Here is a 26397-nt window from a genome sequence, read left to right as displayed (position 1 = left end):
AGGGTACAACATTTAATGCAAGATAGAGCATTGAAGTCCAATAAAGTCTGATTAAAGGTAGTTCAAAGGTCTTCAATGAGGTAGATGGGAGATCAGGATCACACTCTAGCCGATGGGAAGACTGTCCCTGAATCTGGAGGTGTGTGTTTTTAAACTTCTGTACCTCTTGCCTGATGGGGCGAGGGGAGAAGATGGAGTGACCGGTGTGAGACTGGACTTTGATTATGTTGGCGGCTTTGCCGAGGCAGTGTGAGCTGTTTAATGCAGGGGAATGTTCCATTTGAACAAACTGACATGTGTTCGCCTTATTCCCCTTGTTGCAAAAATTATGTTGGTTACCGTCGCTAATTTTCTCCTCGTTAGCGAGGGAGTGGGAAGGATGGTGGGAAGGATGTGAAGTTTCTGGGGGAGGTGTTTGCATTTGGCTCGGAGTACAAGACATGCAAGAATGTATAGTATCAGCATCAGCTGTTTGTTGGATTCATCTTGTGTGCAAAATTGTTAGAACTAAAAATATGTTGGTAATTGCAATGTCTGCCAATTGCTCTTGCATGTTTTTAATGGCCACAACCAAAGACAAATTCCTTCCCTTCGGTGTCTCCAGGGAACGCCTCCCATATTTGATGTTCTTGCATTTTTCTCACCAGTAATGGCTTTGTAAGGAAGGCACTCAAATTGCTTTCAGTCTCGGCTTCGTGACATACAAAACTGAAACGGAAGATGGATGATTCTCCCGAGCACCTGGTAGTGACAATGTAGTGAATTTGAATAAAGAAGATGCTTTCAGCTCTTTAGTCCTGAAGTAAATTGTGAACATGAATAATTATGGAACTCGAAGCTTGCCTTGGAGGCTGGGATGTGCCCTCGGGGAATCCTCTGCTGATATCTCAAGAGTATTGGAGGTCAGTAGCTGAGATTCCCAGATTTGAATGTTACTGGGAATGAGAAATAGATGCAAAAAATAAACTGCTGGAAGATCTCCAAGGGTGAAGCAACATCTGTAGAGGCTGTGGCAACCCAGTACCTAAAACGTTGATCAATGCTTTGCCTCCACGTATGCTGCTTGACCCAGATTTGACCCAGATTGCTTCCAGATTTTATATATTTTTTGCTCCTAATTCCAGCATCTGCAATCTCTCTTTTCTTCATGATAACGGCATCCTTAGTGCATTGCCAGATTACATCTTGTGAAGGTTGATGTGGGAAGTAGAGAATCAGTCAGTCTTCCCACGCAAACCACCCCCTCCCTAGGTACTTTCCCTCACAACCGCAACACCTGCCCCTTTTCCTCTTTGTTTTGCATGCAACACAGTAAAGCCCTACTGTACAGAAACACACCCATACCCAAGACCAAGAGTGCAACAGTTATAGTGTAGGAATAGTAGATTACACTGAAGATAGCTTTGGTCCTTCTAAAGAAAGATACAAAGAGAGACATCAGTTTGAAGAAAGGTCCTGACCCGAAACATCACCCATTCCTTCTCTCCAGAGATGCTGCCTGTCCCGCGGAATTATTCCAGCAGATACAACCAGCCCTGCAGAGTTACTCCAGCACTTTGTGTCTTTTTATAAACTGGCATCTAAAGTCCTTCTAAGTTTGCTTTCATAGAAAATAGGTGCAGGAGTAGGCCATTCGGCCCTTTGAACCATTCAATATGATCATGGCTGATCATCCAAATCAATATCCCATACCTGCCTTCTCTCCATACCCCTTGATCCCTTTAGCCACAAGGACCACATCTAACTCCCTCTTAAATCTAGCCAATGAACTGGCCTCAACTACCTTCTGTGGCAGAGAATTCCACAGATTCACCACATCTCGGTCCTAAAAGACTTCTCTCTTATCCTTAAACTGTGTCCCCTTGTTCTGGACTTTCCCAACATCGGGAATAATCTTCCTGCATCTAGCCTGTCCAACCCCTTAAGAATTTTGTAAGTTTTTATAAGATCCCCCCTCAATCTTCTAAATTCTAGCGTGTACAAGCCGAGTCTATCCAGTCATTCTTCATATGAAAGTCCTGCCATCCCAGCATTTCAGCTTCCATTCCCCAGTCCAAGTGTGGTTTGTTCTCTCATTTATCTATTTAATCTATTCAGTGATATTCTTGGATCATGAATTTTAACTTTGATCTGGCAGTTCTCCAGCCTGCTACTGATAAAATGTCTATAAGATGTCCGTGCCTTTAATAAGCTCTCGGTCTGAGTGAATAATGTACTGTGTGGAATCTTCAAAATAGTAAAACAGTCGTAAAGTATTCAAGCATCTAATTTACTGATGTTATTTGCAGTCCACTGGAGCTTTCTCATTTTCTGTTGGGTTAATTAACAGCTCCCATTAAAATAACATTCCTGTGGAAACAAGAAACTGCGGATGCTGGTTTACAAAAATAGACACAAAGTGCTGGAGTAATTCAGCGGGTCTGGCTGCATCTCTGGAGAACGTGGATAGGTGGCGTTTCAGGTCGGGACTCTTCTTCTGGGATGACCTTCGAAGAAGGATCCTGACCTGAAACATCACCATCTATGCTCTCCAAAGATGCTATCTGACCCGCTGAATTACTCCAGCACTTTGTGTCTTTTTATTAAAAAATAACTTTCCTGTTACGTGCCTTTCGTATCTCTTGAATGACAAATTGTTCACCTTCTTACTGACTCTTACCAGTGTCAGTTCTGGTGTTGGTTTGACTTTTTTGCCTTTAGAAATATTTAACTGGAGTATTTCACCTTGAGGTATCGAGAGAGTCATAGAGTGTGGAAACAGGCCCTTCAGCCCATCTTGCCCAAACCGACCAACATGTCACAGCTGCACGAGTCCCACCTGCCAGCGTTTGGTCCACATCCCTCCAAACCTGCCCAATCCATGTACCTGTCTAACTGTTTCTTAAACGTTGGGGTCGTCCCAGCCTCAACTACCTCCTCTGGCAGCTTGTTCCATACACCCACCACTGTTTGCGTGAAAAAGTTACACATCAGATTCACCTTCATTTATCTCCCAGTTAACCCTACACTTACTTTGGGGCCCCACTGTGATTCAGTGGGAGAGTTGGGGTCACATAGTTGCAGAGACCCCAGTTCAATCCTGACTACAGGTTCTGTCTGCATGGAGTTTATACGTTCTCCCTGTGACCGCATGGGTTTTCTCCGTGTGCTCCTATTTCCTCTCACATTCCAAAGATATAGAAATTTGTAGGCTACTTGGCCTTGGTAAAATTGTGCCTAGTGTGTAGGATAGTGCTAGTGTATGGGGTTTGCTGGTCGGCGCGGACACTGTGGGCCAAAGGGACTGTTTCCACGATGTATCTCTAAAGTCTGAAATCTAAACTCCCTCCCATCCACCAGCTTTGGGCAACTCCCTGCCCACCTGTCTGAAGAAGGGTCCCGACCCAAAGTCTTAAGAAGGGTTCCGACCAGAAACGTCACCCATTCCTTTTCTCCAGAGATGCTGCCTGACCCGCTGAGATACTCCAGCACTTTGTGCCTAACAGCATCTGCAGTTCCTTTCTACGCAGTGCCTGCTTATCTATCTGGTCTATCTTTTCTAAAAATTGCATCACATGAAGACGAGCCATTTTTCAAGAAAATTACAACTGCTTTTCAAAGATTCTTCGCACCTATGCATAAATCCTCAGGATGAAGGCATGTATCTGAATTATTTACATGGGTTGTGCACAAACATACATGATTATGGAGTTGGCATGGTGACTATGGATGAGTGCACTCGGGTCTCTTACTCCGGGGAACTGCATTGCATAGAGCACGTAAGTCTATTGATTCTGCTGACACTGCTCCTCACCTTCTCGTCTGACCTACCAGATATCTGCTGTTTATTTATAGTGTATCTCCTGGACAGATTATTGATCTTATCAAATTCATTCTACAGTGAGTGAGAGTGGAAGGAAGGATAAAATGGAAATTTTGGTGCATGTGCTTTTGTGTGACATCTGAACATCTATTGGGTGTGGAGTTGAGACTCTAAAGGGTAGTATGATCAAAACACATAGTGCTGGAGCAAGAGTCTAGAGAGTTTAATTGTCATATGTGGCAAAATGAATCATTGAAATTCTTACCGGCAATACTCAAAGGGTCAGGCAGCATCTGTGGAGGGAATGGATAGGTGACTTTTTGGATCAGGACCACCTTCAGACTGATTGGAATAGGGATGAGAAAGCTGGAAAAGAGGTTCATGGAGGGAGTAACTGTTACGCTATAATGCAGGGGCAGCACTGTCGTGCGGTGGTAGAGTTGCTGCCTCAGTGTCAAAGACCCGGGTTCGATGTAGATTGTAGTGTTGCAGCATTATAACATAACAGTCATAGAAATAGTGCCGGGTCTGCAAAGTGGTGGGTTGGAGGATCAGTACTACACCCTAGCTTAGGGATGAATTATGCAGTAGCCCGATAACAGTGGGGAATAAACTATTCCTGAATCTAATGGTACATGCTTTCAAGATTTTGTATCTTCTGCACATGGAAGCGGGATGAAGAGGGAATGACCAGGGTGAAAATGGTCATTGGCTATATTCCCAAGACAGCATGAAGTGTAGATGTAGTTAATGATGTGGAGGCTGGTTTGTGTGATGGACAGGACTACATCCACAACTCTCTGTAATTTCTTGTGGTCTTAGGCTTTTTTTAGTTGAGAGATACAGTGTGGAAACAGGCCCTTTCGGCCCACCAGGGATCGTCGCACATTACCACTATCCTATACCCACTAGGGATAATTTTTACATTTAGCAAGCCCATTAACCTACAAACCTGTAATTCTTTTGAGTGTGGGAGGAAACCGAAGATCTTGTAGAAAACCCACGCAAGTCACGGGGAGAATGTACAAACTCCATACAGACAGCAGTTAGGATTGAACCCGGTTCTCCGGCGCTACATTCGCTGTAAGGCAGCAACTCTACCGGTGCGCCACCGTGCTGCCCTATTTGTCGCCAAATCAAGTTGTGATGCACCCCGACAGTGCGCTTTCCACTGTGCATCTACAGAAAGGTCAGAGTCATTGGAGACATGCCTAACTAACCTCCTTGATTCCATCCACGTTGCCCACCAGTCTTCTTCGCACAGTGAAGCACTTTGAAACTCTGACATTTTAAAATTCAAACTCAATAGGCTTTTCTGAATGCAAGGAAATCGATATAGACTTTAGGCAGTTTCTATGGAAATGGAAAGATATAAAACATGCCACTGGTTTCCTAGCATCTATTTAAAGTATTCCACAAAGTCAAGATCAACCCCAGTGCAATCTTAACATTTGGCATAATTTTAAACTAGATTTTCTCTATGAAAAGATTCAAAATATATTTGTTGCAGCTTAAATTACAGGGTACTAGCACTTCCCCAACAGCTGAGCTATGCTGACAAAGTCTCAGGATGTTTTATTACCAGAGGGAATTGTACTTGAGATCTCTATCTGACATTATTATCAGTTGATCTATTGCAATATTAATAATGTTAGTTCTTGAGACCATATGGTATTTGAATTTCGGAGCAGATGTGGTAATCTTCTATTGCGACATTTGTTGCAAACAACATGTCCCCGAATTCTAGAGAAAACCTTTGATTCCTTTTAAGCCTCAAACACATTCTGCCTGAAAGCTATTCCATTCATCAAGTACATTTATAAATACATGACGCATTTCCAAAGAATAATTCAACAATTCAAAATATTTCACAATAATTCAGCTGGGTAAGAAGGCCAAGGAATGGCAAATGGAGTTTTATTCGGATACGTGCACGTTTTGGGAAGTCAGACCAAGGTAGGACTTTCACAGTGAATGATACTGACCCGGGGAATGTTGTAAAACGCAGCGACTCAGGAGTACTGGTACATCTTTCCTGAAAGTGGCGTCACAGGTAGACAAGGTGGCGTAGAATGCTTGTGGCATGCTGGCCTTCATAAGTCGGGGCATTGTATTTAAAATCTGAGATATTTTGCTGTGGTTGTTCAAGATGTTGCTGAAGCCACACGTGCAGTATTATGTTCAGTTTTGATCACCCCGTTATGCCATTTAGCTAGAAAGAGTGCAAAACAATTGATGAGGATTTTGCTAGATATCAAGGTTGAACATACCACTTACCCATTCCACTTTCAGTTCCTCCAAGAATCTTTATCAAGGATATCAAAGGAAAGATTGGGCAATATCAGATGTTATTCTTTGAAGTGTAGGAGGGATGATATTCTAGTGTTGTATAACATTATAAAGGACATAGGTAAGTTTGGGGAATCAAGGACTAGAGGCCATAGGTTTACGGCGAGTGGGGAAAGTTTTAATAAGAACCTGACAGACTTTTTTTTTTTTTACACAGAGGTTGCTGCTTATGAGGAATGAGCTGCCAGAGAAAGAAGTTGAGGCAGGTCCAACAACAGCATTTAAAAGGCATTAGGATAGGTACATGGATCGGAAAAGTTGGGAGATATGAAAGGTTGGGAGAGATATGGGTCAAAATGCAGGCAAATGGGTACTAGATTAGAATTAGTACTATCTTGGTCAGCATGGACAATTTGGGCCAAAAGGCCAGTTTCTGTGCAGTATGACTCTATGAATAAGGTAACGTTCAACATCATTGAACACTTTTTAATATAGCAAAGAGGAACAATAATTAATTGGTTTCTTTGATCATAGATTAGGGCCACTGCTAGGTCCATCGCACTGTCTTAACTCAAATACTTCCTCTGTCAGCTCGCCCATCACCCTCTCTGTAGAAAAAGTTGCCCAACAGATTCCTATTAAAGGTAGACAAAAATGCTGAAGAAACTCAGTGGGTGAGGCAGCATCTATGGAGCGAAGGAAATGGGCAACGTTTCAGGTCAAAACCCTTCTTCAATGTTTCGACCTGAAACGTTGCCTATTTCCTTCGCTCTATAGATGCTGCCTCACCCGCTGAGTTTCCTCCAGCATTTTTGTCTGCCTTTGATTTTCCAGCATCTGCAGTTCCATCTTAAACGGGTTCCTTTCATCTTAAACTTATGTTTCCTGGTTCTTGACTCCCCTACTGGTATCTATTGTTACCCTATCTAATAGATAGCCCTATTAATTGTCATGATGTCCTCTACCTCTGGGCTTTCCATATTGAGAAGACAGCCACTTACCCATTCCACTTTCAGTTCCTCCAAGAATCTTTATCAATGAGATCTCCTCACATTCTTCTAAACTCCTTTGAGAACAGGCCATTCTTGCTCAGCTGCTCCTCAATAGGAAAAAGTCCTAATCTCAGGAATCAATCCTGTGACTCTCTCTGCATTGACTGCAATGCAAATGTATATTACCCAATCTGTTGAGATCAAATGTTATGGTGTCACCAAAGCCTTTTGCAATCTCAACAACACTTTCATACTCCAACCTGCCATAGTAAGTTACTAAGTTACTATGTTCAAGAAGGAACTGCAGATGCTGGAAAATCGAAGGTAGACAAAATTGCTGGAGAAACACAAGTAAAAGTAATGATAAATACACAAGTAAAAGTAATGATAAATAATGTTGAAATAGAAAGAGTGTATGAAAATAAATTTCTGGGTGTGATTCTTGATCACAAAATCTGCTGGAAACCCCATATAAAACATGTGAGAGCAAAAGTAGCACGGAGTATTGGAGTGATGGGGAAAGCAAGGCATGTTTTGAATGAGAGAGCACTGTATATTCTGTACAGCTCACTTGTGTTACCGTATTTAAATTACTGTGTGGAAGTATGGGGCAACACCTACAAAACCACCTTACAATCACTAAGCACACTACAAAATAGAGGTATTCGTATAGTAAACAATGTAGGATATCATGAACACACCAATATACAAAATTTAAAATTACACACCTTAAAGATTAAGGATCTGGTAGAATTTAAGACTGCACAAATAATTTATAAAGCAAAAAATAAACTGCTACCTGTAAACGTACAAAAACTGTTCAAAGACAGAGAGGGGGGTTATAACTTTAGAGGGAAACTAAACTTGAAACAGCATTATGCTCGGACCAATTTAAAAAGTATGTGTATTTCCATTTGTGGGGTGGTTTTGTGGAATGGTCTTGACGAAACGATTAAACAAAGTATGAAAATAATGCAATTTTAAAAAATGTACAAAAGATATATCTTTGAAAAGTACAGTAATGAGGAAGGAAAATGTAAATCTCACAGATGTTAATGGTGCTTGTTCTTTTTTTTTTTTTTTTTTTCTTAATAGCTTGATTGGAGTAGTTTTATTTGAATTGTCTGTTTAGTTTATTTTATTGAATTTTGCATTTGTTAATGGTGAAGAATGGGGGTAGGATTTGACAAGCATAGGCTTCTTACTATCCCTTTTCGAACGAGTCTAATGTGTATTATGTTGAAAATGGCTTTTGATTTTTTAATTTATGTATGCACATATATGTTATGTGTATATGTATGTATATGTACATGTATATGTGTGTATGTATTTATGTATATATATAATTTTCCTTTTATTTATTCATTTTCATTTTTTCTTTTCTTCTTTTTTTAATCGTTCGAAATAAAAGATATCAAAAAAAAGATATCAAACTCAGTGGGTGCCCTTGGGTTTCAGCCCGAAATGTAGCCTATTTCCTTCGCTCCATAGATGCTGCCGCACCTGCTGAGTTTCTCCAGCAATTTTGTCTATCATAGTAAGTTACTATATTCTGCACTCTGTATCTTCCACTTTGCTTTATCTATTGTATTTGAGTTTGACTTGATCGTATTTATTTATGGTACAGCTGATCTATTTGGATAGAAAAACAAAGCTTTTTACTGTACCTCGGTACACGTGACAATAATAAACTTAACAAATAACAAATAATATATTACCTTTGAAGTATCTTTAATAGGACTTCATCATTCTACAATGTTATATCTTGCACATAATGTTGTACCTTTATCCGTTGTCTGTACACTGTGGATGACTTGATTGTATTTTTCTTTAGGCTTCTTTGACTGGACAGCATGCAAACAAAAGCTTTTCATTGTACCTTGGTGCACATGACAATAAATTAAACTAAACTTTAAACCTAGACTTTTTCTCCAGAGATGCTGCCTGGCCCACTGAGTTACTCCAGCACTTTGTGTCCTTACAGGTATCTTTGGTGGAATTCAGCACCTGTAGGTCTTTCTTTCTAAACTTCAACCTAAACCTAAATGGCAAAAGATTTGATTGGGTGATGAAAAACTGCAGATGCTGGAAATCTGAAACAAAAAACTGAAAATGCTGGAACCACTCAGCAGGTCAGGCAGCATCTTGGAGAGAGAGAAACAGTGGACAGTCCTTCATCATCACGTGATCAGATGTAGCTCTGTAAAACAATGGGAGTAGTGAGGCACCATGGGATGGCAAGGTGAAAGCGTTGACCAAAATAATTGGTGGAGAGGACTTCCATTTTCACATCGGAACTCTGAAAAGAATTGATGCTTCTACTCTGCCAGTTGCCATCTGAGATTTCCCACTGTTTGTTACGCTGTGCCACTTTAAACAGATGCACAATAAACTCTTGAGAAATCCCAAAGAGCTACTCAACTGTACATTTTGTTTCCTTGGTGGAAAATCAAAATATCAAGGTACAGCTGGTTAAATAAGAATAGCATGCAAATTAAAAGTACAAAGAGGACCAGAACTAATGAGAAACTCATTTACATTTTTATATCCTGCATTGTATTTATTCATTGCTTCATTATTCATTTCGAACTCAAGATTTTATTGGGCGCAGTAGGAGCACATCTTTAGTTATGATACCAAGGATCAATAAACAAGCGTTTCAGGACCCAAGGATGCCCAATCACTGAATCCAGATGCAAGGCTTTATTACTTATATTTTCCTGCTTGCTGGAGTTCAGTTAATGGCCCTGGCCATTGCTTGCTTCATTAATTGACTGTCAATCCACTCAAGGTGTGCAAAATGAGCATTCTGAAGCATAAAGCCTGACCGACCAGATGAATAAACTTACTCAGCAAAACTTTAAGGTAATTCATTATCTCGAAAATAAAACACACAAAAAAAAATTAACACATTGGTTACTAAAATCAAAAAAACACATCCTGTTGTTCCAAGCCTATCTCTGTTAAAGCTTAGTTTAGTTTGGAGATACAGGGCAGAAACGGGCCCTTCGGCCCAGCAAGGCCACACCGACTAGCTGATCACCTGTACACTAGCACTATCCTACACGCTAGGGACAATTTACAGTTCTTACCGAAGCCAATTAACCTACATCTGGAATGTAAGAGGAAACCAAAGCACCTGGAGAAAACCCAAGCAGTCACGGGGAGTACAGGCAAATTCTGCACAGACAGCACACAGGATCAAGCCCAGGTCTCTGGTTCTGTAAGGCAGCAACTATACGGCTGCGCCACTGTATTGAACAAACTCTATCTGGATTAGTTTTTTAATTGTTTACCTGTCATTTATAGATTTGTTTCCATTGATTCATGTATTGTTATTCTTACATGTTTAATTCATGTGGAAACTAAAATCCATTTTCATTAACTTTTTGCTCAATTTACAGTATGTATCAATCCTGGTATTGTACAGTTGTAATGTTAGAGTAATTCTAATTGAAGCAAAATGTACATTTCCCTTCCCTATAGCTTTCTGCATATATAACTGAGTTATATATGCAGAATGGTCCTGGGTAATAGTATATTTAGCATGGAAACGGGCCCTTCGACCTACCGAGTCCACATTGACCAGTGAGCCCCGTACCGTAGCACTGTCCTACACAGTAGGAACAATTATCCTACACACTATCCTAAGGCTGCTGCCTTACAGTACCAGAGACCTAGGTTCGATCCTGACTACAGGTGCTGTCTGTACGGAGTTTGTGCATTCTCTCTGTGACTGTAAGTTTTCTCCGGAAGGTCCAGTTTTCTCCCACGCTCCAAAAACGAGTTGGTTTGTAGGTGAATTGGCTTCTGCAAATTGGCCCTAGTCTGTAGGATAATATTAGTGTACAGGTGATCGCTGGTCAGCGCTGACTCGGTGGGCCGATTAGCCTATTTCCATCTCCAAAGTCTAAAGAAAGTTTTTCTCACTTGGAGAAGTTCTACTTCAGGTTTAAAAGCTGAGGGAATATGTGGGGAAAAATAAAGAATGCAAATCTGGACTATGAGTAAGTAACTGTCCAGGATAGCTGGACTCCCAGCTGAAAAGGGGAGATGTGTCCCTAGAAGTGAGTTCATACATTACACCAGCATGATTCCCAGTGGCTGGAGAAAGAGTCAAATAGCAGAATGCTATTCACAGGGGTGATGCTATTTTGGAGACAATAACTGAGGCTGCACATCACCGTCCAGATTCAGGGAGAAGTTTCTTCCCAGCAGTTATCAGGCAACTGAACCATCCTGCCAATAACTAGACAGCAGTCCTGAGCTATTATCTACCTCTTTGGAGATCCTCAGTCTATCTTTGTTTGGTCTTTACAGGACTTTATCTTGCACTGAATGTTATTCATGTAATTCCTTTTATCACCTATCTGTACACGGTGGATGGCTCAATTGTAATGCATTGTTTGCTGACTGGTTGACATGCAACAAAAGCTTTTCACTCTACCTCGATACACGTGACAATAAACTAAACTCAATAAACTAATCTCAAACTCATACTCAACTCATCCGTCCAATTGTTGGTTTCTCCAGTCACTGAATAGAACATCTATCCCACGCACCACATGCATGACCTAGCTGCACTGTGCAGTTCCTTCCTCACCAGCGAGATCTTGAGATAACACTTCCAAGCATTTTGTTACTCGGAGAGTTCAAGAACTGCAGGTCGTGTGAACACCTATTTTCCCCCTGACCTCATCTTCCAGTGGTGTGCAGCGGTTAGTTCTGAGTTCTCTGAATTACCTTCAAATGCCTTTGCGGAATGCATCAGTGCCACAGGAACTGAAGCTGTACAAGCAAGCAAGCCCTCGTCATGTTCGCCAATGGCCAATACATTTTTTGCAATTTTAGGTCTTCGTTGTAAAATTAAAACTAAACAGGTAATGAATTTGCATAGATCTCCAGTATGTAAATTGACTCAGGAATAGCTGCTTCCCCTCTGTTGTTAGGCTTCTGAATGGTCCTTCAATAAGCCATGGCACTGGCCGATTCACTTCTATCCCATTGTGGACATGGGAATTTGTTTATGGAACTGGTGCAGTACAATGCTGAGAACTATATTCTGAAGAAGGGTTTCAGCCGGAAACGTTGCCTATTTCCTTTGCTCCATAGATGCTGCTGCACCCGCTGAGATTTTCCAGCACTTTTGTCTACCTTATATTCTGCACCCTGTATCTTCCACTTTGCTCCACCTATTGATCCTGAGTTTGACGATTGTATTTATGGACACATTTATCTGATCTGTTTGGATAACATGCAGATTTCCACTGTAGGTCAGTACACATGTCAATAATTAAACTACACCTAAAGATGCTGGGGAGCACAGTAAGAAATGCCTGCTGCTGTGTCAAGATTCAAGAGACAAGTATTATATATATATATACTAGACCAAGTGCAGACACGTTGGGTCTGTTCCCCCAACGTGTGGTTGTGGGAGGGGAGGCGGCATGCAGCATCACACACTAACTACCCCTGATCTCGGTCCTAAAAGATTTTCCCCTTATCCTTAAACTGTGACCCCTTGTCCTGGACTTCCCCAACATCGGGAACAATCTTCCTGCATCTAGCCTGTCCAACCCCTTAAACATTTTGTAAGTTTCTATAAGATCTCCCCTCAATCTTCTAAATTCTAGTGAGTACAAACCGAGTCTACCCAGTCTTTCTTCATATGAAAGTCCTGACATCCCAGGAATCAGTCTGGTGAATCTTCTCTGTACTTCCTCTACAGCAAGAATGTCTTTCCTCGGATTAGGAGACCAAAACTGGATGCAATACTCCAGGTGTGGTCTCACCAAGACCCTGTACAACTGCAGTAGAACCGCCCTGCTCCTAAACTCAAATCCTTTTGCTATGAATGCTAACATACCATTCGCCTTCTTCACTGCCTACTGCACCTGCATGCCTACTTTTAATGACTGGTGTACCATGACACCCAGGTCTCGTTGCAACTCCCCTTTTCCTAATCGGCCACCATTCAGATAATAGTCTACTTTCCTATTTTTGCCACCAAAGTGGATAACCTCACATTTATCCACATTATACTGCATCTGCCATGCATTTGCCCACTCACCCAGCCTATCCAAGTCACCTTGCAGCCTCCTCGCATCCTCCTCATAGCTAACAATGCCCCCCAGCTTTGTGTCATCTGCAAACTTGGAGATGTAGCATCAGAAGGCTATCGACAAGGTCCCACATAAGAGATTCGTCAGACATGATTTACCTTTCAGAAATCCATGCTGACTTTGTCCAATGATTTCACCACTTCCAAACTAGAGATATAGTCGGCATGGGCTCATGCCGAAGAGCCTATTTACACACTGCATCTCTAAACTAAACTAAACAACTAATATAATTTCAGGTAGGTTAACCCTCCAGTATTCATAAACAATGTTGAAGGCAACGCCACCTTGAATTTTTAAAACATACCATAAGTTGGAGCATCTTTATTCCACGTGCCTATAGGTTTCCATGGTCTCAGCAATTTGTTCCCTCGGCTTCTTCACAAGTCTTCATAAACCAGGGCGGCACATCAGCGCAGCTGGTAGTGCTGCTGCCTCACTGTGCCAGAGACCCGGGTTCCATCCTGACATCGGATGTTGTCCGTGTGGAATTTGTACGTTTTCCCTGTGACCACATGAGTTTCCTACGGGTGTTCCTGTTTCCTCCCCCATCCCAAAGCCGCGCCTCTGTAAATTGTACCTTGTGCTTGTCCCGAAGGGCTGAATGGCCTACTCCTGCACCTATTGTCTATTGTCCAGCACCTGAACTGTGTATGTATTGCTGACACTACATGGGACGCAGCTTATTTATCCTCAAATATAACACTAGGTAAAACCTGATAGATGTTTATTGTTAGTTTGTAGCCTGAAGGAAATAACAATTTGTTAACAAAAGAAGACTCTCTTGTTTGACCTTTAAGTGTCAAGGCATTGATGGAGAAGGTTAGTAGTTTAGTTTATTATTGTCACTTGTACTGAGGTACAGTGGAAAGATTTTTTGGCGCTTGCTATCCAGTCACTGAAATATTATAGATGATTGCAATCAAGCATTCCACAGTGTGCAGATATAGGATAAAGGGAATAACGTTTAGTGCAAAGTAGAGTACAGTAAAGTCTGATTAAAGATAGTCTGAGAGTCTTCAAAGAGGTAGATGGTAGGTCAGGACTGCTCTCCAGTTGGTGATAGGTTGGTTCAGTTGCCTGAGAAACATGTTGTTACCACCCAGAAAGGCCTTGTTTGTCTGGTTTGACATATTCCACATAATTATCATTGAGAAAGTACAGGTCAGTTGTGAATACACAGAGCCATTCCCTCATGAACATGACCCCTGACCCGTGTGCTCATAAGAAATCTTTCCTGGTGGAAAATAACACACAAGTTATTTGTTATTGGAAATATCGCTCCGAGATCACCACAGGTTTAAAAAAAGTGACCTTCAATTTCAAACACAGTGAAAAAGAAATAAAGAACAAACTGTTCTGGTACACACATTTTGGTCAGAGCATTCAAATATTATTAGGCTGAGAGATCAGGAATTGTAATTCAATCTTTTTTTTCTGTGAATGCATTTTCTAAGGAGGCAGACAGGAGGGTTTTTAGACAAATGTTGAAATAAGATCTGGATTAGGGATTTAGTGTCAAATATTTCCTGGCTCTGTTGATAAACAGAGGACAATGGCTTTAATCCATTTTATCAGATAATGGTGTAGCCCTGAAGTGGAATGGGTAAGGCTTCATCTTTCATTGACTCATGAAGGTCAAGCATTTAATGGCTGGGTCATTCTGTCTCACCAGTTGGTGCAAGAAAATATATTTTCTTTTGGAAGAGTTGTAATCTGAGCAAAACCGGCTCAGATGGAAACTTTGCCTTTCAAGCTTTTCCAAAGGGTTTTAATTTTATTTAACTCCTTAACCAAATAGGTTTTCTACAAAATGCACTTTCTCATCCGTAAAGCTGTCAGAGTGGCATTGCATTCAATTTGTATAAATCTCGTACGAGGAATTGGAACAAAGGCCTTATCTTCAGTATTATTTTCCTCATAGACCCAGGGAACTCCAGTCTGATAAGTGAAGTTCATTCCCACCCAAAATACGCCCTTGGGAATGTTATAGAGACATACAGTACTGAAGGAGGCCAATCGGGCCAACTTTCCCCTGCTGACCATGTTGCCCATCTACACTAGTCCAAACTGCCTCCGTTTGGCCCATATCCCTCTAAAACTTTCCTGTCCATGTACCTGCCCAAATGTCTTCTAAATATTGTTATAGTATCAGCCTCAACTACCTCCTCTGGCAGCTCTTCCTTTCTCCTTTGTCATTAAATCACCATCCAAACACTTGGAAAACTTGAGGGCTAGATTAGTACTGCTGTTAACTCACCAAAGAGTCGCAGGTTTCAATCAATTTAAAATTGGTGGCACCAATTGAGTTTTGTATGAATAAAAATTGTGGGGTTGATTTTACTATTTCCAGTGTGGCACATTTCTCCGTGAACTGTGAGATAACAATGAAGATCGTAGACCACGATGTTCTGATTCATTTTCTGCAACTATTGGGTTCTGTGCACATTGTTAACACCATCATGTGCCTGCAGGATATGATGGAGAGTTGGCATTAGTACAAGGATAACTCATGACAGATTAGTACAAGGATAACTCATGACAGAGTCTGTTTCAGATGGATGGGATTCACAGACAATGGTAGCATATTCCAACGTCACATTCTACGGTGAAATTGTAAATTATCCCTCATGTATAGGATAGAGCCAGTATACGGGCATTGCTGGTCGGCGCGGACATGGTGGGTCGAAGGGCCTGTTTTCACGCTGTATATCAAGTCTAAAGCCTGAAGTGTGGCTCAGTGAGTGGAGGAGTATTGGCCACACAGAAGTGGTTTGGATAAGAAATGTACTGCATTGTTTTGGATTGGGTGAATCTTATGGAAAATAACAGGCCAGAGTAATTTAGTCCAGAGGCGATGAAGGCTCGTATCTTCAGTATTATTTTGGATAAGACCCATTGGTACCCGAGTTGTGAATTAGAACCTTAATCATCTGTGTTAAACAAATGCCCCAACCCCAGTTTCCATTATCATCGTCTGACAGCTGGGCAAAATGGATTCTCAGTGAATAAACGCTCTTTTTAAGCTATGTTCGGTTTTCATTTCCCATTACAATTGATTATTGAAAAATCTTCCATGGTTGGAATGTACTGCGTTTTATGATTACTTTTAAATCATTTTGCAAAAGTATTAATGTCGGGGGAACACAAAACCAAATTTACCAGTCTCTCGTCATTATGACCAATGAGATTTACTACTGTTATCGTTTCCTGGCCTCATCATTCATAGTTTTTCATTCTCGGTGTATGTTGTTCTTTACTTTATCTCACATTGACTGCAACATCATAATTGGCCAACATGTCATTGTTAAAATATTATGTTTCAGGGAGGTAAGTGCATTGCAAACTATGAACAATGTTTCAACACTGAAGAGATTAATTTGTTTGTTGCTGTTTGTGCTGGATACAACATGATCTCCATGCTTGAGGTATATTTGGCTAATTCAATAAATACTGTCTTTTATATTTCAGATATTTGGATGGTCTACTTACATCAGCGATATATCAGATCTAATCCATTCAACAGCTTTTTGCCATTTGAATTTTTAAAAAAAAGGTAAACAAATGTGAAACCTTGAATTCTAATATATCCTGCCCAACAATCCATTTAGCATTCAAGTTAAGGTTTTCACATTACCTATTCTGAAGCTTCTAATGTAATATTTGTTGCAAGTATGCGCAAAGAACTGCAGATAGTTTACAAAGAAAATTATACAAAGTGCTGGAGTAGCTCAGCAGGTCCGGCAGCATCTCTGGAGAACATGGATAGACAATGTTTTGGGTTTTGGGATCCTTCTTCAAACTAATTGTAGCAGGAGGGTGAAAGTTGGAGGAGAGATGGGGGTGGGACAAAGCCTGGCTAGTGGTAGGTGGATACTGCTCACTTGCCATACTGTTCATCCCCGCCTCTCTTCCAGCTTTCTTCCTTCCACCCCCACCACCCTCCCCACCTCACCACTGGAATCAGTCTGAAGAAGACCCAATCCAAAATATAATCTAACCATGTTCTCCAGAGATGCTGCCTGACCCGCTGAGTTACTCCAGCACTTTATGTTTAATATTGTTTTAACATTGCCTCACATTACTACATCATGGACTTGATGGGCCGAGTGGCCTAATTGTGCTCCTATGTGTTAGGGTATTATGGTCTAATCTACACATTTTCCAAGCATAGAAGATTCATGATTCAGTTACCTTTTCTTTCTGTTTTATTTTAAAAGACATGTTTTGAATTTAGAATAACCAAATGTTATGTTACGATCCAAGGTCAGCTTCGGTATTAACCACAGAAGCCAGATTTATGGTATGTGGTTGATGTTGAGACAGCGGTTTGTGTTTGACTGTTTACGGGAGGAAAGAGGATACGGCAAAAAAAAAAGAAGCATTTGTCAAATTTATGCGAGAAACTGAGAGGTTTTTTTTGGTAATGAACTGTAAACTAACTCGATTAACTTACAATGAGTATATTAGAGTAATTCATTGTACCCTTCAGTGTGGACACAGGCAGGTGCAAACTGTATAGAAGGGCCTCGATATCAATGCAGAACATGAGCCCCACAGGGATAATGAGAGAAGGAAAATTTAAACAAAACTGCTTCCACCAACTAAATCACACATGTGCTGGAAAATATAATAGAAATTCAGGACTTAAAGTCACTAATCTTATCTCGGAGACAGCAATTACCTGCACAGCTAATATGTTTAATGGAGCTATTGTTCTGATCCTATATTTTCATACAAAACATTGTACACACTTGGAAGTGAAATGTTCTTTCCAAAAGTGAATGTATCATAATGATACACCTCCAAACTCTACGCAATATTCATATTTTAAAGTTGACTGCAATTTTTAACTAAGAGCTTTATATGGTTGACAAAAGCATTAGCTCTGTGCATGATAACTATTAAACTGAATTTATCGCTGGTCCTCTGCATTTTAAAATAAATATAGATCATTAAACCAAATCCAAAATCCTCTCAGTTTGTCGCATAAATTTAACAAATGCTTATTTATTTATTTGCCATATCATCATTACTTCATTACAAACAGTTTAGACTTTACTTTAGACTTTGGAGGTAGAGTGTGGAAACAGGTCCTTCAGCCCACTGAGTCCGCGCCGACCAGCGATCCTTGTACACTAGTTCTATCCTACGCACTAGGGACAATTTACAATTTACAGAAGCCAATTAACCTAAAAACCTGTATGTCTTTGGAGTGTGGGAGGAAACCGGAGCACCAGGAGAAAATCCATGCAGTCAATGGGAGAACGTCCAAACTGCGTGCAGGCAGCACCCGTAGCCAGGATTGAACCTGGGTCACAAAACCGCATTTTTATGTGTCCCCATAGGTTGCTTTCCATGGTGCATCTGTAGTCAAGAAAAGATCAAACATTACATTGGAAACAATGATCTTTCAACATTTCTGGCATTAAGCTGTGTGCTCATTATTCTTAATAAGCACAATTACTTCATTTAATACCACAAGACATTGGGCATTGAGCCAGGTGAGGCATTTGCAGAGCAATAAAAAAACACTGTGTAGAGATGAGACCAAGTGATTATCCTAATTATTCAAACATTAAAATCCTTGAAATACACAAAAAAAAGGTCCCGTTATGTCTTGGCAGCTAGACACCATAATTACCTTTGGGAGTATGATATAAAAATGGAACCATGCACATTGGCTTTAACTAATGGAAGATTTTACAATCTCATTGCATGCATCCTATTTTCAAAGTACAGATAGGAAATCAAACCAAAAGGAGAAGGGATAGTCTTTGAGTGACAGATATGTATCAGTGTGATTTATTTCCTGTACAAGGAGGGAGCAGATAGCAACTGCTGTAGGCGCTTCTATAATTAGGTTCTTAAGATTTTAGAGATACAACAAGGAAACAGGCCCTTCAGCCCACTGAGTCTGCGTGACCAGTGATCACCCCTTACACTAGCTCTATCCTACAGACGAGGGACAATTTACACTTTACAGAAGCCAATTAACCTACAAACCTGTGCGTCTTTGGTATGTGGGGGGAAACCAGAGCACCCGGAGAAAACCCACATGGTCACAGGGCATCAGGCTCAAACCCGGGTGTCTGGTGCTGTAAAGCAGCAACTCTAACGCTGTGCCTCTGTGCCGCCCCCTTCTGTGGTTGCAGAAGTGGTTTCAAGTAGGTATGTTGCCACTGTGATATCAGTGTCATGAATAGCGCCATGTCCCTGCAGAAAAGTAAGTAGTTGGTTGGCATGGGAAGAATTTAGTGGACTGCCGAAGGTCACGGTTCACATCATGCTTAACGATTATCGATTTAAAAACATGGATTAGGTCCAGTTGACGTATTTTTAGAAGATGGGTGAGAGATTAAGATGCAGACCCACAAATGTGGTCCTACAGATTATTCTGTACCATATGTGGCCAAGTAGGAAGATAGCTGGAGTATTGTCTGTACAGTACAGGAACGGCCCCTTCGACCCACGATATCTATGCCGAAAACTGATTTAGAACTGATCTCATCTACATGTGCACACGCCATAACCCTCTGTTCCCTACACTTCCGTGCACCTATCTAAAAGCCTCTTCAATGCATCTGCCTCCACTACCACCCTTGACCCCACTACACTCTGTGTAAAACAAAAATTGCCCTGGCCACCTCCATTAAACTTTCCTCATCTCACCTTATAGCTATGCCCATTAGTGTTGGACATTTCCACCCTGGCTGTCTACCCTACCTATACCTCTCATAATTTGATATACTATCAAGTGTCCCCTCAACCTCTGACATTCCAGAGAAAACAATCCAACTCTATCCAATCTCTCCCTGGAGCTGAAACTCTCTAATCCAGGTAGCATTCTGGTAAACCACCTCTGCACTCTTTCCAAAGCCTCCACATCTTTCCTGTTATGGAGCGACCAGAACTGTACGCAATACTCCAAATACTCCATCTGTGGAGGGAAATTGACAGCCTGCGTTTCAGGTCTGGACCCTTCTTCAGACTGATGGAATAGAGGGGAAATAGCTGGTAGAAAGAAGGGAAGAGATGGAGTTTGTGCTTACAAGTGATTGGTGGGTCCAGGTAAGGGGTGGTGGATCTCACCCACTTATTGTGCCAAAGCGTTCCCTTTAGAAGATAATTGTCTTCATTGTGCACATGGTTGCCTCGACCTTAGAAAGATTACAATTGTCATCAAACAGAGTTGGAGCAGATACATGAATTAGTTAGAGGCTGCAGCGGAAATGTCCAAGTGCTGTCTGCATGAACTCCTTTACACAATAGCTATAGTTGTTTTTTTGTTGTTGTTGTGTTGTCCAGAGATGCTGCTTGACACGCTGCATTACTCCAGCACTTTGTTCTTTTATGTACCTGGGGACAATTTACAATTTTTACCGAAGCCAATTAACCTACAATCCTGTACGTCTATGGAGTGTGGGAGGAAACCAGAGCACCTGGTGAAAACCCATGCGGTTACAGGGAGACATACAAACTCCGCTGAGACAGCACTAGTAGTCAGGATCGAACCCGGGTCTCTGGCGCTGTAAGGCAGGAACTCTACTGCTGCGCCACCGTGCCGCCCTTGTTTAGAAACAAAAGCATCTTGACGGACAAATACTTAAGTCAAGCAGCTTTAGGTTTCATTTACATGCACTCTAATTTTGTTTAAGAAAATTGATCCTCTGACCATCAAAGGCCCTGCATTAGGAGCCTTAGATTCCCCATCTCACTCCACTATCTTATAAAGCTTCCAAAACGAGTCAGATTTCTGATGAATTAAAAGATAATTTTTAAACCGCATTTAAGCATTGGCCATTGTTGGCGTAGAAATGCATCAGACATATTTCTTCACGAACAGGGAGCTCGAGCTGGCAAGTCACATCTGTGCCAGTAACTCCCAATGAATAAGTTATTAGGTGAACTCGGAGGAATTCCATTGTGGCCGTTTCATGCATCTTCAACAAGCAGGACACTCGCTGTGCTGCACTCCTGCACCGCACAAAATCATCCTTTGGTAGAGTGCTCCCTCACATCGCCAGAGACCCTCAGTTACAGTAGAGAGCATCTTGACTGGTTGCATCGCGGCTTGGTTCGGCAACTCGAACGCGCAAGAATGACGAAGATTGCAAAAAGTGGTGAATGCAGCCCAGTCCATCACTGGTACTGACCTCCCCACCATCAAAGAGATCTACAGGAGTCGCTGCTGCAAGAAGGCAGCCAACATCATCAGAGACCCACACCACCCTGACCACGCTCTCATTTCACCCCTGCCATCGAGAAGAAATTATAGGAGCCTGAAAACTATAATGTCCAGGTTCAGGAACAGCTTCTTCCTTACAACCATTAGGTTATTAAACACTACAGCCTCTAAATAAGCTCTGGACTACATAAACTTGGGGGCAATATTGTTTACTTTGCTCTATTATTTTTTATTTATCTGCATGTTTTGTTTAAGCATTATTATTTTCATATATATATATATATATATATATATATATATATATATATATAAAACTTATGATTAACTTTTTTGCTTTTATCATGATGTTTATATATCTTTTGTGCTGCTGCAATTAAGAATGTTATTGTTCTGTATCAACACAATAAAACACTCATTACTTGATTCTTCACACTTGACCTCGGGTACTTTCCATGTGGTGTTTGCAAGCTCTTCCTTGGTGTTCTGGTTTCTTCCCCTCCCCCAGATCCCAGGGAAGTGTGGGTTTGTAGCTTAATTGGTCTCGGTAAAATTGCCCCTAGTGTGTCGTGGGATAACATAGAGATTGCGTAAATAGATGATTGATGGTCAGTGTAGACTTGGTGGGCCGAAGGGCCTGTTTCAAAGCCCTACCTCTAAAGTAAACTAAACATCATACCCTTCTTACATCCAAGTTCTGTGTCAAATGCGCAAGCATAACGAGAAGTCAAGGCAGTGAAAACTAGGAGCCATCTTCAGAGATGATTTATGATGTGGGGAGAAAGTGAAGTTAATTTTGAAATGTTTTGTGCATGTATATTTTTGATAATACTAGTGGCATTGGGTGAATGACACAATAACATTCCCTCATTAAATCATCTTATTTTAAATGTTAATGAAATGCAGATTTGTGCCAAACAATGATGATGTGAAATTGCGGAAAATTGTAAACTTTAAATGCTCCTACTGTATATTTATCCCCACATGGAACTTACAAAGAAAAATCAGATTGAAGATACTCTTTTCAGCATCCAGTATAAATTGTGATTCAATTTTTTTTCATGTTTTAAGTACTTAGAAATTCTACTTATGAACTACATCATAACATCTGAAGGCTATTTATCAGGTGGAGCGCCAGAGACCCAGGTTCAATCCTGACTACAGGTGTTGTGTGTACAGAGTTTGTACATTCTCCCTGTGACCATGTGGGTTTTCTGCAGGTATTCCAGCTTCCTCCCACACTTCAAGGACATGTGGGTTTGTAAGTCAATTGGCGTGTAAAAATATTGTAAATTGTCCTGAGTAGGATAGTGTTAATGTTCGGGGTGATTGCTGGTCGGCGTGGACTTGGTGCCAGTTTCCGGGATGCAGCTCTAAAGTATAAAGTTTATGGTCACTGGAGTTGTACCAATGGTTGAGAAACAAGCAGTCAACAAGTCAGTCGGTCGGAGTATTGAATACATGGGGAACTTTGAACCATTGTTCTGCTTTATTTTCCAATTGGCTTTCTTTTTAAAGATATACAAGATACAAGATACAAGATACATTTAATTGTCATTTGGACCCCTTGAGGTCCAAACGAAATGCCGTTTCTGCAGCCATACATTACAAACAAATAGACCCAAGACACAACAACACAACATAATTTACATAAACATCCATCACATCATTGTGATGGAAGGCCAAAAAAACTTATCTCTCCACTGCACTCTCCCCCCCCCGATGTCAGAGTCAAAGTCATAGCCCCCGGCTGGCGATGGCAATTGTCCCGCGGCCATTAAAGCCACGCCGGGTGGTGCAAGATCGCACACCGGGTCTTGCTGTTAGAGACCCCGGCGTGCGCTCGCAGAGTCCCGCGGCCATTCCAAGCCGCGCGGGGCGGTGCTGTGAGGCCCCGCTCCAGGAGCTCTTCGACCCCGCAACTCGGGCGGGGGAAGTCGCCGTTGCAGGAGCCCTGAAAAGCGGTCTCCCTCCAGGGAGCCGCGGGCTCCCGGTGCCGCCGTCCACAGACCTGCCGTTGGAGCCTCCGACTCTCCGGTCGGGCCGCAGCAGCAGCAGCAGCAGCAGCAGCGCTCCTCCACCGCTCCACCCGTTCCGGACTCGGCCAGCCCCGCGACGGCGACGGTGAGTTGTAGCACCAGAGTCCCTGGCTTCTTCCTGTTGGAGGCTGCTCCTCGTTGCGGCCCCAACGACAACGGAAACCCGACGAAAAAAGGTCGGGTCTCCAGTGCAGGGAAAGATTTAAAAAGTTTCCCCCACACACACACACCCCAACAAAAAATAACAAAAACTACATTAAAACACAGACAAAAAATAATAAACCGCGGACAGACTGCAGAGGCCGCTGCTGACCAGAGTCGCGCCGCCCACCGATATTACACCTTGAATATTAACTGGATGAATTTGTGATGGTGGGGGGGGGGGGGGGGGCAGCATTGAATGAGGGCTGGCTTTGGGGAATCTCAGTGGCACGATTTAACTGCAGCCTCTTTAAATTTGCCCAACCTGCCCCCTGCCCCAGGGGGCAACATGTAAGTGCATTGGTTCTGACCAGAAAATTAGGGCCTGTACCTCCGGTGCAGCGCGGAGAGGTATTCACAGTTAAATGGACTGTACACAGAACCCATCACAATAACCTTGGCCAATGTTTGATGGCCATTACTCCAAATAAGCTCTGAGTAACGTAGACTTGGGGGCATTGGTTTTGTCTTTTTGCACTATAATTGTGTGTGTGTGTGTGTGTGTGTATCCGCACACACACACATATAAATATATGTACACACACACATGTGTGTATGTATGTATATATATATATATATATATATATATATATATATATATATACGTACATACCATACATATACGTACATACCATACATATATACATACATATGTACACACACACACATATATATATATATATACAATGAACTTTTCATTTTGTTTACAGCGTACTGTGTTTATATATCTGTTGTGCTGCTGCAGACAGGATTTTCATTGTTCTCTCTGGGACATGGCAATAATGATGTTGTAAGAATGTGCTGTAGACAGAGAGATGATGCTGCCTGATTCTCTGAGTTACTCCAGTATTTTGTGTCTATCTTTGGTGTAACAGCATCTGCAGTTTCTTCCTATGCAAAGTATCCTGGCAGGCTTTGAAAGGAAACTGTGCTGGTGAGAGAGGGAGAGGGAGAGAGAGAGATTTGTAGGATAGTGGTATTATACTGGGTGATCGCTGTTAGTGTACAGGGTGATCACTGGTCAGCATGGACTCGGTGGGCCGAAGGGCCTGTTTCCATTCTGTACCTCTAACACCTAAAGCCGAAAGTAAAGGGAGAGAGAGAGAGAGAAAGTGTGAGAGTGAGTGAAAGTGAAAAAGAGTGAGAATAAATGACTAAGAGTGAGAGTGGAAGAGAATGAGTGTAAGAGTGAGAATGAGTCACAGGGAGTCTGAAGAAGAAAATGTCACCCATTAATGTTTTTCAGAGATGCTGCCTGACTCGCAAAGCTGCTCTGGCACTTTGCGTCCTTTTGTGTAAACCAGCATCTGCAATTCCTTGTTACTACACTAAGACTGGCAGAGTATTTTCTAATGTTATGGGAAGCATTTTTATCTTTATACAAACAAAAACAAAGCTGACAGGAAAGATCATAAAACCATTGAAATGAAAGTAGTGGGAGCATAAACAACCTTCTCCCCCAATACCTTGAACCTGTGTCACAACATTGCAGGAAACACTTAGGAATATCCAAGCACTCATGATTATAAAGTTTTGGAACAGAAAATAAAAACAGTTGAGAAACACATAGAAGATAAACATCAGCGCAGGTTCAAGAGTCTAAATCAAAACTAGATTCTAAGAGGAAGGATTTTGAATCCCTGAAGGACAAAATGATCAGGCTATTGTCTCAAATCCTCATGCACAATGTGCTTGGAGTTATTCAGTGGAGAATTATGTTACTAAGCAACTAAGTCCTGTGAAAGCAAATTTTGCAAAGCAATATGACCATGGAATTGTTAATTATTAGGTAGCCCATGAAGAATGTCAACTATCTAATAAAAAGCATTTATTTGAGTATGGGGGAGGGAGATATTTTCCATCCAAGAAAAGAACTAGTCTTTCAAAAAGTGGTGCTTATGACTAATTAACTCGTTCTGTCTGAGAGCTGTGCGCACACTTTGATAACTTTATTCAAGAATTTTTTTTTAGAATTGAATTTGTTGTTAATCAATAAACAGGGTATCCATGTAACACTTTGTAAAATAAGTACCTGCATTCACAAATAGTCTTCAGTACCTTCTACCTCATTTGTCAACTTCTGACATTTGACAAGCCAATAGATTCACAAAACAATGAAGACAATGTTTGATGTCTTCCTATGATTTACAATTAGGAAATTATTTAAATAGATAAATACTATATCCATGTTATTATATTATATTATTATATATTTTATTGTTTATAATAGGATATCCTATTATTATTACCAAATATATATATTTCACAAAACAATTAAGAAAATTCTTGAGGTCTATTATCATTTACAATTAGGAAATAATATATACATATTATATTTCAGCTGAAACAACTGAAAGTTAGGGGCGGCCCCTGTATATTAGTATTGCAATTAACAAAGACGAGACCATCTTTGTTTTAAACTATTCAGAGAATGTGTTTTGCAAAGTCGTGTTAAATCTTCAAATATCATGTTCTCGATCTCAGTTGGGATGCGACAGTGTGTCACAAAGCAAAGATAAACTGCGTTTCCACTGAAGTCTAGTGAGGAGCAGATGGCACATAGAATTAGACTGGATTACAACATTGACCTGGGTAGTCTATAGATGAGAATCAGAACTAGGAGCATGGATGTGCAGTGTTAACTCTTACACAATACGATGTCAGTGCAATGCCATCGAGATGACACTGAGTTGAAACCTAATGATTGTTTTGTACTAATTAGGCATTTAGTGGGATTCGTTTTTTTTTGGTAATGTTTTGCAAATTATTA

The 26397-nt window shown here is 41.2% G+C and overlaps 1 long non-coding RNA gene across 1 annotated transcript; it reads right to left on the bottom strand.

Moving 5' to 3' along the window:
* Positions 1-4327: 4327 nt before the first annotated feature.
* On the bottom strand, positions 4328-15646 carry LOC129702672 (uncharacterized). Its single transcript, XR_008724414.1, has 3 exons — positions 13510-15646; positions 8802-8927; positions 4328-6014 (listed from the first exon to the last, which is right to left on the bottom strand). It is a non-coding gene; the product is annotated as an uncharacterized LOC129702672 (long non-coding RNA).
* Between the last annotated feature and the right edge of the window lie 10751 nt (positions 15647-26397).

Source organism: Leucoraja erinacea, chromosome 13, assembly GCF_028641065.1.
Source record: "Leucoraja erinacea ecotype New England chromosome 13, Leri_hhj_1, whole genome shotgun sequence".
Lineage (NCBI taxonomy): Eukaryota > Metazoa > Chordata > Chondrichthyes > Rajiformes > Rajidae > Leucoraja > Leucoraja erinaceus.
This window is presented reverse-complemented; position numbering and strand designations above follow the sequence as displayed.